We start from the raw sequence: 14,897 nt of genomic DNA on the forward strand, positions 1-14,897 counted from the left end.
TGAGTTGAAGTAGAAATCTGGTATTTCATTCAAGCGTAACTAGAAACTCATATCCCTACATGCTGATAACTTAATTACTTTTATCTTTTTTCTACAACAAAATAATGTGTATTTATTTTTTTTTTAATGAAAGTCAAATTATGTCACAAAACTTTGACAGTTTGTTGCTTTCTTGTGAATTTTATGAATTTTGGATGCTGTAATTTCGCCTTGATCTCAACCAGTATACATGTAAGGGCATAGGGTAAAACTTACAACCACAGAGTGCAACAATTTCGTAATGAAGTATTACAAAATATTATATTTACAGTTTTACTTACTTCATAGAGGGGCAGTAGGCTTACAGAGGTTATAAAATTATGATTTAAAATGACATTTTTTTGTTTCATAATTTTTTGTTTGTTACATAAATATGTATCAAGTAAATTTCACATATTGTAAGCAGTCTTCATTTCTAAAAAGAATTCTGCTTGATATTTCTATAAACTAAGAGTTTTAAGCTTAGCATACTGTTACTTTTGTATATATTAGCTTTGTATAAAAGCAATATTTGCCTTTAGTTTCAAAGTTGTTTAAGGGCTAATGGGCAGTAGATCCAAAGTACTTGAAGTCTTTGCTTAGCATTTTCTTGGCTCATGGTGTTTTATTAAAAATTAAAAACCTTAAATCTTTGAAATTTGTAAAAATTTATAGGAATTAATAGTAGTTTTAAACCCCATAAAAATGAAAAATCATTTGATTTATTGATAGAAGAGGAATGGACCACGATCCTAGGTCTACTGTGAGTTCTTTGAATTCACAATATATTGACTAAATCCAATATATAGCGCTAGCGAAGCGAATGTTCTATCAAAAAATTTCACGTAAATTTTCAGATTTTTTTTAAAAAGACACTAGTTATGTCTGCTGAAAATATTTATATGTATATATCTCTGATGGCATCAAAAATATAGGTATTATTGTAATAAAATTTCTCTGAAATAGAGCCTACTGATTATGTTAAGTAATTAGAAAACTTACGTGAGAATTTTGACTAAAAATTAGTGCTTTTTCGATTTTAAGTCGAAATAAGGTTTCCCCCTTAATATTTTAAAGAAAAAAATTTCATTGTGTCAGGGAGATAAGAAGGAAAGTTTACACCAAATTGCGTCACAGAAATTTTTTTTTTGTAAAAGATAAAAAAATACTGTGGAGTAGTAGTTTCCACATAAATTTTAAGATTATGTGAAAAAGGTGTTGATACAAATTTGTATATCTTCTCATTAGCTACAACTTTGTCTTATAACTTTTTTCTAGAAGAGTCGTAGTTTTACCGGAATTCGAGAATTGAAACTCGAAAATTTAACCACGCCCCTCTTTTACTTTTTCTGACATCAGATCTAATGTTTTTCTAATTTTTCCTTTAATTTTTAATATTTTATCTTTCATTTCAAATAGGTTTTTTTTTTGTTTTGTTTTCAAAAATTATCTGCCTTGGTTTATATATAATTTACTGCAGGAATCTCAGTCAACAATAATAGAATAAATATTAATGTTGGACAAAAAACAAAAACAATGCTACAAAAATATTTTTGTTGGAGAAAAAAGAACAACGATGCAAAAAGGATTGTTTTGTTGGAAAAAAAACAACAAAATCTCTCAATTTCCGGTTGCATCATCGCTGTCAAGCACAATTCACAATTCTAATTTCGGCCAAAAATATAACTTGCAATTTTAGTGCATAATTTCATAATAATTTGCTGCTTTTTTGAGTACTCAAGCAATTATTATTATTTTTGTACTATTATTATTATTATTTCTTGTAAAATATATACATATGTGTGTATATATATACACTACTTTGTATTTGCTGCGACCTGTTTGCCGCTAAAAGTCCCAAATATCACACATACCAGCGAATATTCACAGCTCTCAGCAGCTGAGGCCGACAACAACATTCCAGCAAGCGTGTGCACCACGCCCGTCACCCGAGCGTACGTCAAGCCACCACAGCGCTGCACTTCGCTCGAAGGGTGCTCTAGGTACCTGCCTATAATTACCCGCAAATAGTCAACGCATAAATTGTATTTACTTAAGCAAAACATTAAGATTTACTTTATCTGTTGGTTTATGTTAAATTACGCGGCTCGATAAACATCTTCATAACAACAACGCCAAAATATGATGAGCTAAATGAGCAGAGGACTGAAGCAATCGTCCAGCGATGCTTGTACTAATTAAACGCCTAGCATGGACACTTGGTCGGTGTGTTAAGTGGGGAAAATTGCGTGAGCCCAGCATTTTCGGCATAAACGCCAAACACTACACCGGTGCACATACACAAACACGCATGCATCCGCTCAGCAGCAGCAGTCAACTGGCGTTCAGCGCTTGGCATGCGGTAGTTGCTATTTCCCTTTACATAATGTCTTCTTGTATTTGTATGTGTGTGTGTGTGCGTGATTTTATAAGGAGAAAACTCAATTTCTGCACTGGGTTAATATTTTTTACGATTTCTCTGCTTGTTTTTTGCTGCGCTTCCTCATTGTCATGCATGCGTTGCACATTTTTAATTACGCCTTGTTAATTTTCACCCAGTATCAAGTATCGCCAGCGACGTTGTGTCCCGTTGCCGCCACCGCGCCGCTGACTCACCAAAAGACGCTGCTGCACTAAGCCTATGCGGCATGCTACAAGCTGCATACATCATTTATGTACGTGCGCTTGTGTGTTGTATTTCGGTTGATCGCTACTAGCTGGCAGCAATTGTGGGGGTTGCACGCGCAATTTGTTGCTTCATTAAAATTGTTTGTATACAAAATCATTATGACCACCATAAATATTTACACGCATCGATTGACTGCAAATTTCCCTATTTCATTCCGGCGTAGGGACACACTTTGCGGTAGCATACATGAATTGTGTATGTGTGGCACGTACACTGGCAACCTGCCACATAAATGAAAAATGTCCATACGTATGTGAAATTTATGGTCAGTGCTGAGGGCTTCTCGCCTTGACGTTGTGTGACGTTTGACGAAAGGAAGCGCGCATCCTCTGTGTGTATGTATGTGTGCGTTTGGGCAGGAAAAATAAATATTTAAGTATAAAATTTGTGCAAAGTGTGGAATAAGTGGTTGAAATTTCAAATTACCGGCCAATCATGCTGTTGCGGAGGGAAAGTAGGCGTTGAAATTACTTCATTATGCTGGAAACAATTTTTGACGTGAAAAAATTGGTGGCCAAAATTTTTTGATTTTTTTTTTGGTTTTAAATTTTTTTGTGATTTTTCTCTGGTGGTTTTGTTTTAATTTTTGTGAATTTTTCAATCCAAAATTTACTCACAAGGAAATCTAAAAATTATTTTTTGAAGACTTTTTTTGTGTTCAGAATTTTACTGGAGTGAATTGAATAATTTGACTCAATTTTACTTAAGAAAAATGCACTTAGTTGGCATCAGTCTGTGTCGTCGAAGAATTGGTAGCCTTTGCCTTTGAAATTTTTTGAATTTGTGTATATGATTTTGATCTCACTTTGGTAATTGTATTCTAAAGCTCAACTTAGGTGGAAAATTTATTCACAAGCATTTATTTTGTTGATTTTTTTGTGGTCAGAATTCCACTGGAAGGAATTCGATTGTGATTGGATTAAATTTTACTTAAAAACGCCTCTTAAGTGCCAACAGGATTTAATATTGGAAAAATTAGCGGCAAAAAAATTTTGAATTTGATTATAGAATTTCGGCATTTAAATATGAAAAACATTCTAAAAAAGCATCTAAGCAATCTCTTTAGGCTTAAATTAGCACTCATTAAACTTTATTCTTTAGTATGCATATAGCCAGTCATTCAATCAACACTTAAATAGTTCAAAATAGAGCAGCATATGCATAATACCATTCGCTTGTCTCAGCCTCATTCTGTGCTGATATGTTTGCTGTATATCAAAAATCTCTCATTATGTATATATCATAATAAAAATAGAAGTAAAGCTTCTAAGCCACTCATTAGCACACATTTCAACATTCAAAATGCAATAAATTACCACATCCAGTTGAACAGGTTTGTTGCTTAAGTCTAATGGGCTTCCTTATTGGTGTAGCCAAGCCAACTAATGTGTGCATGATATACGAGCCGCCTCAGCAGCTGGCGCGCATAGCGGTTCTTCTTCATAGAAATGTATCAAATTTTACGTGTATTTCTTTCTCTTGCCCTTTTTACCGTAAAGATTTGCATATTATTTTGCACCAACCAATGGCGAGTTTGTCGCTTAAGTCTTTTGTTGCCGCGCAGCAATGCTAAAAGCAGCAACGGGTTTTCTTTATTCTATGCCCCATATATTCATAAGTTTATAATGTTGCATTGACGTGTGTCTTACTAATGAAGACTTGAAGATGCGCCTACGTTGTCACCAATGATGACTAATGCGACAAAAGTTTTAGTTTGCCCAGCGCTGAGATATAAGAGTGTGAATGATGCCTTCTGGACACATCTAGAACATTGCTTGAAAGTTCTATACGAACTTTCTAATAAGTTAATGATGAAATGCAAATAATTGAAATTAATTAATTTTGAAAATAAAATTTAGTTAAATTAAATTAACTTAAAATTACAAGAAATATATGTATGCATATACATATGTATATATTATTTGAAATTAATCAAATTAAAATTAAAAGCAAAATTAAAATTAATTTTTTTTTAGTTTTTAGACTGAAGAATTGATAGAAATTTTGAATTTAATTTTAATTTAATTTAAAATTAAATTTAAATTTGTTCTATTTGGACATAAATATGTATATGTTTTACTTTTCTCAATTCGCTATCGAATTACTCAAAATTTTGAAATTGAAAGCCAATAATTCCGCAGAAGATGACCTCAAGCAGTCATTCGCCTCATGGCGTAATACAAAGGAAAGTCACATGTCAAAAATCGTCAAACAAAAAAATCGAAATTCGAGAAAACATCAACCTGTCCCAACTTGTAAGCACCGTTCATTCAAGTAAATTCCTTTTCTTTCGGCTATGTGGGAGTCTTATGTTGTCAGTGGTGGGCGTGCTGAAGATGTCCAACAAATACGCCAGCGATGATCAAATGTTGCGCTAATAAATGACTTTTTAGCCAAACGCTGCCGCCTGCACCGCCCATACCGACTGCCACTGCTGCGCAGCCATCGCCACCTTCCACAGCCTACTCTAGAAATTGCGGCAATAAACTTGATTCAGCCGAAAATACCCAGCCAAGGCAGACAAAAAAAAACAATATCGCTTGAGCGATTCCATTTCCAAGCGGCCTCTGCAAGCAGCCAACTTTAGTTCGTACGAAAAACAACAATATCAACAACACATCAATGACTTTTATTAGCGCGCTAATGCAGAGGCAACATGAGCAATGGACGGCGAAGAAGAAGAAGAGGGCGCAGAAGCAGAAATAGTACTAGTTGATAGGGAAAGATGTGGGCGCCGCAGAAGGTGAAGCGAAAAGTGGTAGTCGTTGTAGACGGCAGTGGCCAAAAATGGACCACAGGTTTGGTGCGCTTTGGTGCGCGGGTTGAGCGCGCGCCCGCGTAGGCTAAGAAGTCAGCGCGCAGCGTTTATTGCCTAACAGCAAACGAGCAAATAGCAAATACACGCACACACACTCGCAACGCGAATATAATTACAAATATGTATACTGTATGTGCGTGTATGTGTGTGTGGCGAAAAAGATTAAGGTGCGCTCAAGTGCAGAAACACACACCGTTAAACCCACACGCTAGCGCGCATACATATCTACACACACACACATACTCAAGCATTAGCTATTGTATAGCCTCACACTCGTCTAAGCCGTTGCGCTCTGCACTCTCGCCGCGCTCTTTGCAAGCGCCTAAAGCCAGCAGCCAACTGCTAACACTGGCGTCAACGCCGTCGCTGCGCTGACTAAGTTGGCCAAGTTGGCTGCTCGCTTCGGTGACTTCATAGCGCTTAGCTTTCGGTGCGTCGCCGTGCCACTGAGCTTTGTACATTCAGTTCGCCAACGGCGCGCGTACGGTGCGGATCTCTTTCTTTGCTTTGAACGGACGTTTGCGTGTCATATAAATACATACATACATATATATACCTACTCAACTGCCAATACTCACATACATATATATACATATATAATATATTCGCTGGAGTATACATTCAAAGTGTTCAAGTAAAGTGAAAGATTCCTCTGCAAAGTGCCTGTAAAATAGAGAAATTCTTTGAAAATTCTGGAAATAGTTGAGCCGTGCAACAAAGCAAAGCTACATTTAAATTGTGTTCAGAAATTCGACGGCGAAATCGCATTTTGTTCATCGAATTCAAATAGTTCATTGTGTTCAAACGTGTGTCTGGTGTTTGGAATTTAAATGAGAAATTCATAAATCCTCTTAATTTTTTCATCCTTCCCTTCCCAATTGCAGTGAAAGTTTCGATTTGCACGAAAAGCAAATTCAAATCAATTCTACAGCAATAGAAAACAACACAACTAAGAAATTCACAAAATAATTTCAAAATAAAGTGCAAAAAATTTACAACAGCAAAAATTTGCAAAGAAAAGAAAATTGTGTTCAAGTAATAGTCGGAGCGCTGTGCGCGGTCTCCAAGCAAAGATTTTGGATTTCGATTTGGAATTAACTGTGTCTCGAAGCGTGTGTCTCGCTGTGTGTGTGGAGTAGCGCGCGGCCGGTGACAGAATGTATTAAATTCGGATTCGATTGCAAGAAAGTTATGGTGAGTGAAATATATGATCTATGAAATTTCTATAATTTTTTTCTTAATATTTATTGGTGCATAAAAAAATTTTTTGTCCAAAAATCTAAATAAAATAATAAATTCAGTACGTTGCAGTTAAACGTTGTATTTAAATGAAGTAAATTATAAGTAAACTAATTTTTTTGCTGGATTGTGTTACTAAGTGTTTTTTTTTTCAAAAATTATTTGAAAAATGTATTTTTATTGCAATATTAAGTATTATGAAATTGCAATAATTATTTGAGGAAAAATACTAATATATTAGAGTTTTCACTGTCAGTGCAAGGATAAAAATTTCAAGTTTCGAGTAGCAAATATACCAAAAATAACTTGAAATTTCATATATTTTTTTATTTTATAAAAAAAATGAAATTTACAGTTCCACATTTTTTTAAGTTTTTACATAAAAATTGTTACAAGTGCCTGGCTATTTAAAAAGAAATTACTTCAGTTCGTGACACACGTTTCAGTGTTGAAAATTTCTGTAATATACTGTTAAAAGCGTATGCCGATTTAAAAAGTAAAATACTAGTTCGGTTAACATATTTCAGTACTGACGTTTTCTATAAATTCTTTTTATTTTGCAAAATCACTAATATTAATTTCAATTTTTAAATAAATGAAATAAACTATTATTAATGAGTGCAGAAACTTAAAATCAATAAAGCTAAATTAAAAATAAATTAAATAAAAATTAATTTAAAAATGACAAATAACTTCAAATAAATTAGATAATCATATAAAAAAAATGGAAGATCTTTAAAAAAAAAATTACTAATAAAATAAATCAAAAACTTTTTTCTCAAAATTAAAAATAAAAATATAATTAAATTTAAATTAAATTAATATAAAAAGCATAATTAAATTCTTTAAAAACTAAAATTTATTTATTTTTTCTCAAAATTAAAAAAATAAAATTATAATTATATCTATTAATATAAATTGTATACTTAAATTTCTTAAAAACTAAAATAATAAAAGTATTTTTTCTTAAAATTAAAAATAAAATTATAAATAAATCTAAGTACATATAAAACGTATAAATAAATTCCTTAAAAATAAGCAACAAAGAATGACCTATGAAAAAAATCAGCTTTTATACAAAAACAGAACAAATTACACAAAAAACGATTCCACATTAGCGTTATTTACTCAAAGTTTAAAAAATTTTTCTTGGCAATTTTTTTTTCTAATTTTATATTTATAATTATTTATATTCCAAAATTTTTTCTTAAACAGTTAATTCATACGTATTTACTCTTCTGAAGTGCTAATAATTTTTTTCTACAATTATTGCCGAATTCGATTAAATTGCCCATATTATTTTATAAAGCAAATGAACGGATGGAGCTTAGTCACAGAATTATCCTCTTCCAATTTCTTACGAAAAAAACAATTTTGTGCGAAAATATATGTATCAGCAAAAAATATTCATTTTGATTAAAAACATGCATTTAATTGAAAATATATATTCATAAAAAATAGAAACTAAACACAAAAGTTATTGATAAACTATTTATAATACGCTTTATTATTATTTCAACTAATTTAAAATTGATATCCAATGAAGATGTGTTATTTGTTTTTCATACATATTTATAATATTTTCCTATTTAAGGCCTTTATTGGCAAATTAGAAAATTTGATATATCAGAGCTCTAGAAACCACTTCAAGCCAAAATTTCTACTTACATTATCATTTTATGGTTTTAAGAATTTTTGAGAGAAATTTTCATAAATTTGTTTTTAAGAATTAAAAAAAAAAATTGCAAAATTTATAAAAATCTAAATTAATATCAAAAAAATTATGCTATTATTTATAAAATATAATAATTTGTTTTTTTTTAAGAATAAAAACAAAACATTTTTATAACATTCGTATAATTTTTTCCACTTTCAATTTGCTAAAACCTACATTTTGTGAAAAATCATGGAAAATTTATTTTTTTGTTACAAGAAAATAGAAATTTTGCTTTTTTAGGAAACATTTTTTAAATCTCTTTTTTTAATTTTTTAAAAATTATGGAAAATTTGGCTTTCTGTTACAATAAAATAGAAATGTTGGTGGTTGCTCGAAGATATTAATTTAGCTGCATTAAGCTGTTGCTGTTATAATAAATTAAAAGTAGGAACTTCAACTACTACTATTCCAAGCTGGGCAAAATTTCGTTATTTTTTAAGCTGATTGGAATCTCAAATTTCGGAAATAGCTATTATTTTAGAAATTAATATGTGGTCTTCGGATATCAGTAGAAAATATCATTACATAGCCGTCTATGTTATGATTTGCTAGTTTACAAGTATATATTCGAATTTCAATTAATAAAATAAAACCTCTCAGACTTGAAATTTTTATAAATTAAGTTTTTCTATTCCATTATTCATGGGTTTTCTGATCTACAAAAAAAAAATATGTTAATATTTTTAATTTGACCAAAAAGCAATACTCTAACGAAGCCCCAGCCTCCATATTCGCAAGATATGACTCTATGCTTTAAAAGAAATGATGCAAATATTTTTAACTTTTTTTTGAGTGTTCGAATAATTCATAATTGAAAAAAAATATTTTTATATTATTCAAGCAGTCAGTTTCGATATTCTTGAATATGTTTTTGACTTTTCAGTGGAAAACGAAATGGTCTTGTTTCTACTGTATCTCAAGTGACTGCCTACTGTTTGATATTAGTCAAAGATTCTGCTTATCAAACGGCTCAATACATTCAATAAGGGAAAATTTTGTTTGATTGGAACCTAGATGGAATTTCGTCGAATATTTCACAACAGCCTTATTCGTAAAAAAATAATAATCCATAGCAAAATTTTTTTCTGTACGATTTCTAAGTATTTTGTTGAGATCTCGATTATACAAGCTTTCGTATGGATTTATTGTGAAATATAACAATTTAAGTTAAACATACGGATTTATGCGAAGTGTTTTGAAAAATTAAAGGGAATTTTAAAAAATTTCAATTACCAAACTTTTTTTTCAGTATGTCGATATACATCTGTTTGAAATGCGATAAAATTTTCAGCCGTAATAATTGATTACACTCTCTCTGCCACTAAGGTAAGATGTATTTAAATGAGCTTGGCGAGTTTCGTTTGTTAAAAGAAATGAAACAAAGAGTTTTTTCATGAATTCTTGGCCAAAAAACAATACTTCAACAATGCTCAGCCTCCACAAACGCCATATGTGGGTCCGTGTGGCCTTTTTCTATTTCGAAATATTTAAAAGCCACATGAAAATGGCTGTAAGGGGTAAAGCCTGTTCTAAAAATCTAGTCTGAGAAGTGTTTATGCGATTGCAGGAAGCGCTTGCATAAGTGAATAATATGAAATGAGGATTATTTCGAGGCGACAACATTAATGTAGACGTATTAGTATTTTTTTTTTTTTCAAAAACGAAAATCCCGTTATTTCTTTATCACACCTGGTATATATATATAATGTATGTATTTTTTAAATTTTTAGTTGAAAATAACCATATTTCTATTTGTTGGATTATATTTCTATTGCATTTCGAAACAAAAAATAAAATAAAATCTTCAATCAAAATTCCGCTTGTCACCAATATTTGCAGAAAGCTTAGGAGAGTAACAATACATTTTACTCTCTCTTTGTCTAGGTAATTCATAAATAAACAATGCTTTTTAACTGACTGAGCGCTGCATTGCACAACTGCCAACTTTGCAGCATGTGACACAACATGAAAGTTTGTTGCAAATTGCTTTGCTGAAGGCTGCGCCAAGTGAGCGCTATAACTAATAACAAATTGTAATATTTATTACTTGTCACTTGCTTGGATTTGTGCAACTGTTTTGACACGAAAAAATAGCAAAGATCAACAGTGACAGCTGAAAGTAAACGTATAACGGCACACAAAAGCCAAGTTTCACTTTCAACACCGAACACTTAGCAAGAGACAAATAAATAAATAACAAAACAGCAACAACAATTACAATATGAAGGCAGCGAATGCTGTGCGCCTGCGTGTGCTTGTTTGTTTGTGCTCTTCAATGCAAAAACATTAAAGGCTGCGAAGATGTTATATTGAATCCAAATTATGACAGGCCGTTGGCGGATAGACAAACAAAGCAACAACATACTGTGGTATTGAGGCGCTTATGTAGGGTGCCCACACAGTTTTTGCTTGTTTCGTTGTTGTTTGTTTGTCGTGTGTGTTATGTTGCTTTTGACTGATTTAAGCTTTTTGTCGCTCATTAAAGTCGTTGACAAAGTGGCGTCGTGACACACTTTACATAAAATTTGCTGTTTTGCAGCTAAGAAAAAGAAATATGCGAGAGCGACGACTGTCAAAATGACACAAAAGGCAAAGCAGCGAAACGGCTAAGTGACAAGCGCGTCCGCAACGGCAATGCCACGCGAAGATGTTGTTGCTGCTGCTGCAGAGCATATGAACAACGCGCATTAGCAGCAATTGCTTTGTAGCGGCGAACAAAAATTCAAAAAATATATAAAAAAAAAAGAAATGAAGGAAAATAAACACAAGATAGCGCACTGCACTTGGCACTGCAAGTTGGGTCAGTTTTGGCGCTTGTGATGGGTGTTCAGATAGAGCTTGTCACAGAATTGAGAGATTTAAAAAAGGATGAAACAAAAATAAAAATAAGAAAACATAAATAAAAATATAAAGTTTAAAAATATAAAGAAAGAATTGTATAAAAAAATAAAAATATAAAAAATATAAAAAGAAAAAAAAATATAAAACAACTTTTAAAAATTATATTAAAAAGTTCAAATTTATTAGAAAAAAATCAAAACTAAATCAGCGAGAAATATGAAAATGTGAAGTTATTACACAAAAACTGCAAAAAAACACAAAAAAAAATAAATTCATTATAAAAGTAAAAAATAAATAAATAGTTCACATATAGTATATTGCTATTAAATGAATTTCTTGACGAAATATATTATTTTTTATAAAAAAAAAAGTATTTTAACATAAGAAAAAAATATTTTTTTATTTTTTTTGAAAAACATTTCAAGAAGAAGGCAAAACATTTATATGTTTTTGGTATATTAATATTTTTTTTTAATTTTTTCAGTATTTTTGCCTCCAACGGACATATAATATATTAAAAGTTTTCTAAGTCCTTTTTTATTTCAAATATTTTTTCCTTTATTTTATAGTTAAAAATTTTAAATAACCTTAAAGTAAAACAAAAAATAATAAAACCGAACCTATTATGTTGCGCTTTTATTGACACTTCACAACTTTTTAGTTTTTGTTTTAAAAAATGTCAAGCGCTTACTTATAATTGATATTTTTTTGTTTTGTTTTATAATTTTTTTATAATTTTTTTAATATTTTTTATAATTTTTTCTAATAATTTTTATATAATTTAATTTTTAATAATTTCTTTTAATATTTTTTTAATTTTCTTTTAAAAATTTGTTTTTAATATTAAAAAAAAAAATTTTAATAATTTTGTTTTAATACATTCTTTTAATTATTTTTTTAAAATAGTTTTTAAATTTTTTTGTTTAATATTTTTTTACTAATTTTTTTTTTTATATTATTTTCGAATAATGTTGCTTTCAATTCGGTGTATTAAACCAAGTTTTCTCTTTCTTTCTTTTAACATAATTTTATCTCTTTTTGTTCTTACTATTTTTTTTCAAAACTTTTGACCACAAGCGTTTTTATTGTAAAATCTGCTATTTCCTCCTCTTTAAATACCATTTATTTTATGTATTTTGTTTATTTTATCAATTTTGTTTAAATTTCCTATTTTCTGTTATTTTTTCTATTTTTTTTCGAGTGCTACAATTCTTCTATTTCCTATTTATTATTTTTGTCATACACTCGTCGGAGTGCTTGGCAATGTTAATTTCATTTCAATTGTCTGTTTGTTTATTTATTCACGCTTTTAGCTTTCAATTTCTGTAGCTTAAGTAAATACAGTTGTGCCGAAAACCGAAAAACAGCGACATTAACATTATATAACCAGTTCCTGGTGCTTTTAAGTAGTCAATATTTAGGCTTCACTTTCATGAAGTTCTCTTGAATTAAAGCTGTTTTTTTAAGAAGAAAAAAACTTATAATGGCTATTGTAGAAGCTGTCCGAGAGATATAGTGAGACAATTTTACTTCTGATTGTTTCACAATGGGTCTCTCCTACAGCAAGGTGCGTCGTCAGACAGCGACTCTCCCTATCTAGCTATGAAGAAAATAAATTTTCTGCCAAAGTTGACCAAAAAACTAAAAAATATAGATCAATAATTTTTTTATATTTTTTTTTTTAATTGCAGTTTTTGTTAAAAATATACATATATTTATAAAAAAGCAAAAATACTTTTGAAAATAAGAATGTTTTATACGGCATACTAAAATTAATAATAAATAAATATTCCCGCACTGATCCTACCCTCCCTTCTACTAATCTCCGCTTCAATTTTCTGCTTTCAAATACCATCGCTATTTACAATAAAGTTTTACTAAAAGTTGCTGTAACACTTCTCAACCATGAAGCTGTTAGTAGTTACAACTGCAAAATTCATTTTACAAAACAAAAAAATGCATTTAAAAAATATACAAATACAGTACAGCAAGAAAGCGCGCAAAGCGGCGGAGTTGCAAAACTTTCACTCGCTTTTTACTTTATGTTTTTTTCTTCTTCTTCTTATTTTTTGCGATTTCTTATTGGATTATTTGCTCGCACTTTTTCATTTACGTTACGCCACTTGTTAACGCTTTTGCCAAAGCCGCTCACATATACAAACGCTATTGCTTCTTACCATTTGTTTGCCGTCACTTTACGCCGCGCGCACCGTTATGCCACTTGCACGTTAACTATAATAAGGCTTTAATCAGCAGCGTCTGCATTTAATTATGCGAAATGTGTGTCTGTTGTTAATAAATGCTTTTGGCAGGTAAACATAAAATATAGCTTGTCTATGCGTGCGAATATTGTGCGGCTCACAAAAAAACATTAGACTTAAGCAACGAACTTGGCTGTTAGGCGAAGGTGGTGGCTGTGCTCCATAAATAGCATGCAGCATACACGGTGCGAATGTGAGTAATTTGCAAAAAAAAATTATATATACATATACATATATATATGTGTGTGCTTGTGTGTTTTAATTGCTTTCATGACTTTTATTAATGCTGGCTGTATACATCTGAGCGCTATTTTAATCGTTATGCTGGCGTATAAGTAATTTTTAATTAGAAAATCAATTAATTTTAATAAAAGAAATGGAAGTTTTGGGAGGGAAAAAATAATAATAATTAAAATGAGCTACAGCAAAAAATTATTGCTTTTTATATTTTTTTAATATTTTTTAAAATCGTTTTTTCGTTCAGTTTAGGGTGACTAAGTTCATTTTGATGCTGGGTTTTGGCAGGTTTGTCACGCTGCGTGATTTTTTCGTTATTTTTGTGTTCTAAAAGCACGTTTTTGGTAAAGAAAGTAAATAAAGTAAAAAAAAAATTATTTCAAAAATTAAATTAAACAAAATAAAATGAAATAAAATAAAATAAATTAAAATTAAAAAAATAAAAAAAAAAACATAAAATAAAATAAATTAAATTAAAATATAAAAAATAAAAAACATAAAATAAAATAATAAAATTAAATAAAAAAAAATAAATTAAATTAAATTAAAAAATAATTTAATAAAAAATCAACAAAATTTTTTGTCTCTTAGCACTATAAACTTCATTTTGATTAGTAAACAAGTTTGTCGGTTAAATCTTTTGTTATAAGAAAACGTTTTTCAGAAATAAGTTCAGCCTATTTTACTGAAAAAAGTACTTACATACTTGCTTCTCTGGATGCTTTGTTCCCGAAAAAACAAAAATAATAGAACTCTTGGCAGCTGAAACCAAATTTTTTCAGTTATATTTTCGATTTCTTCTTTGTTAAGCTTATTTAGACAGCTTTGCTAACTATTTTAATACTGCCTATTTTAACATTCGCTACAAATTTGCAAATATAACTAATTTGGTGGTAAAAAATTTCATGATTTTCTAAAATGTTTAAAGCTTAAGTAATAAAAATATATATAATAGTTATAAAAAATTTATAAAATTCTCCTTCATAATGAAAGCAAGTTCGTCGCTTAAGTCTTTACAAATGTATTTGAATGAAGTTTGTCGCTTAAGTCTTTAATAATAATCAATACGGCATAAGT

The 14,897-nt window shown here is 30.2% G+C and overlaps 1 long non-coding RNA gene across 1 annotated transcript in view; it reads right to left on the minus strand.

Annotated features, from left to right (window-relative positions):
* The window catches only part of LOC120769209, a 210,208-nt gene that overhangs the window by 15,366 nt on the left and 179,945 nt on the right, over positions 1-14,897 (minus strand). The gene's annotated exons all lie outside the window — the stretch shown is intronic.

Source organism: Bactrocera tryoni, chromosome 2, assembly GCF_016617805.1.
Source record: "Bactrocera tryoni isolate S06 chromosome 2, CSIRO_BtryS06_freeze2, whole genome shotgun sequence".
NCBI lineage: Eukaryota > Metazoa > Arthropoda > Insecta > Diptera > Tephritidae > Bactrocera > Bactrocera tryoni.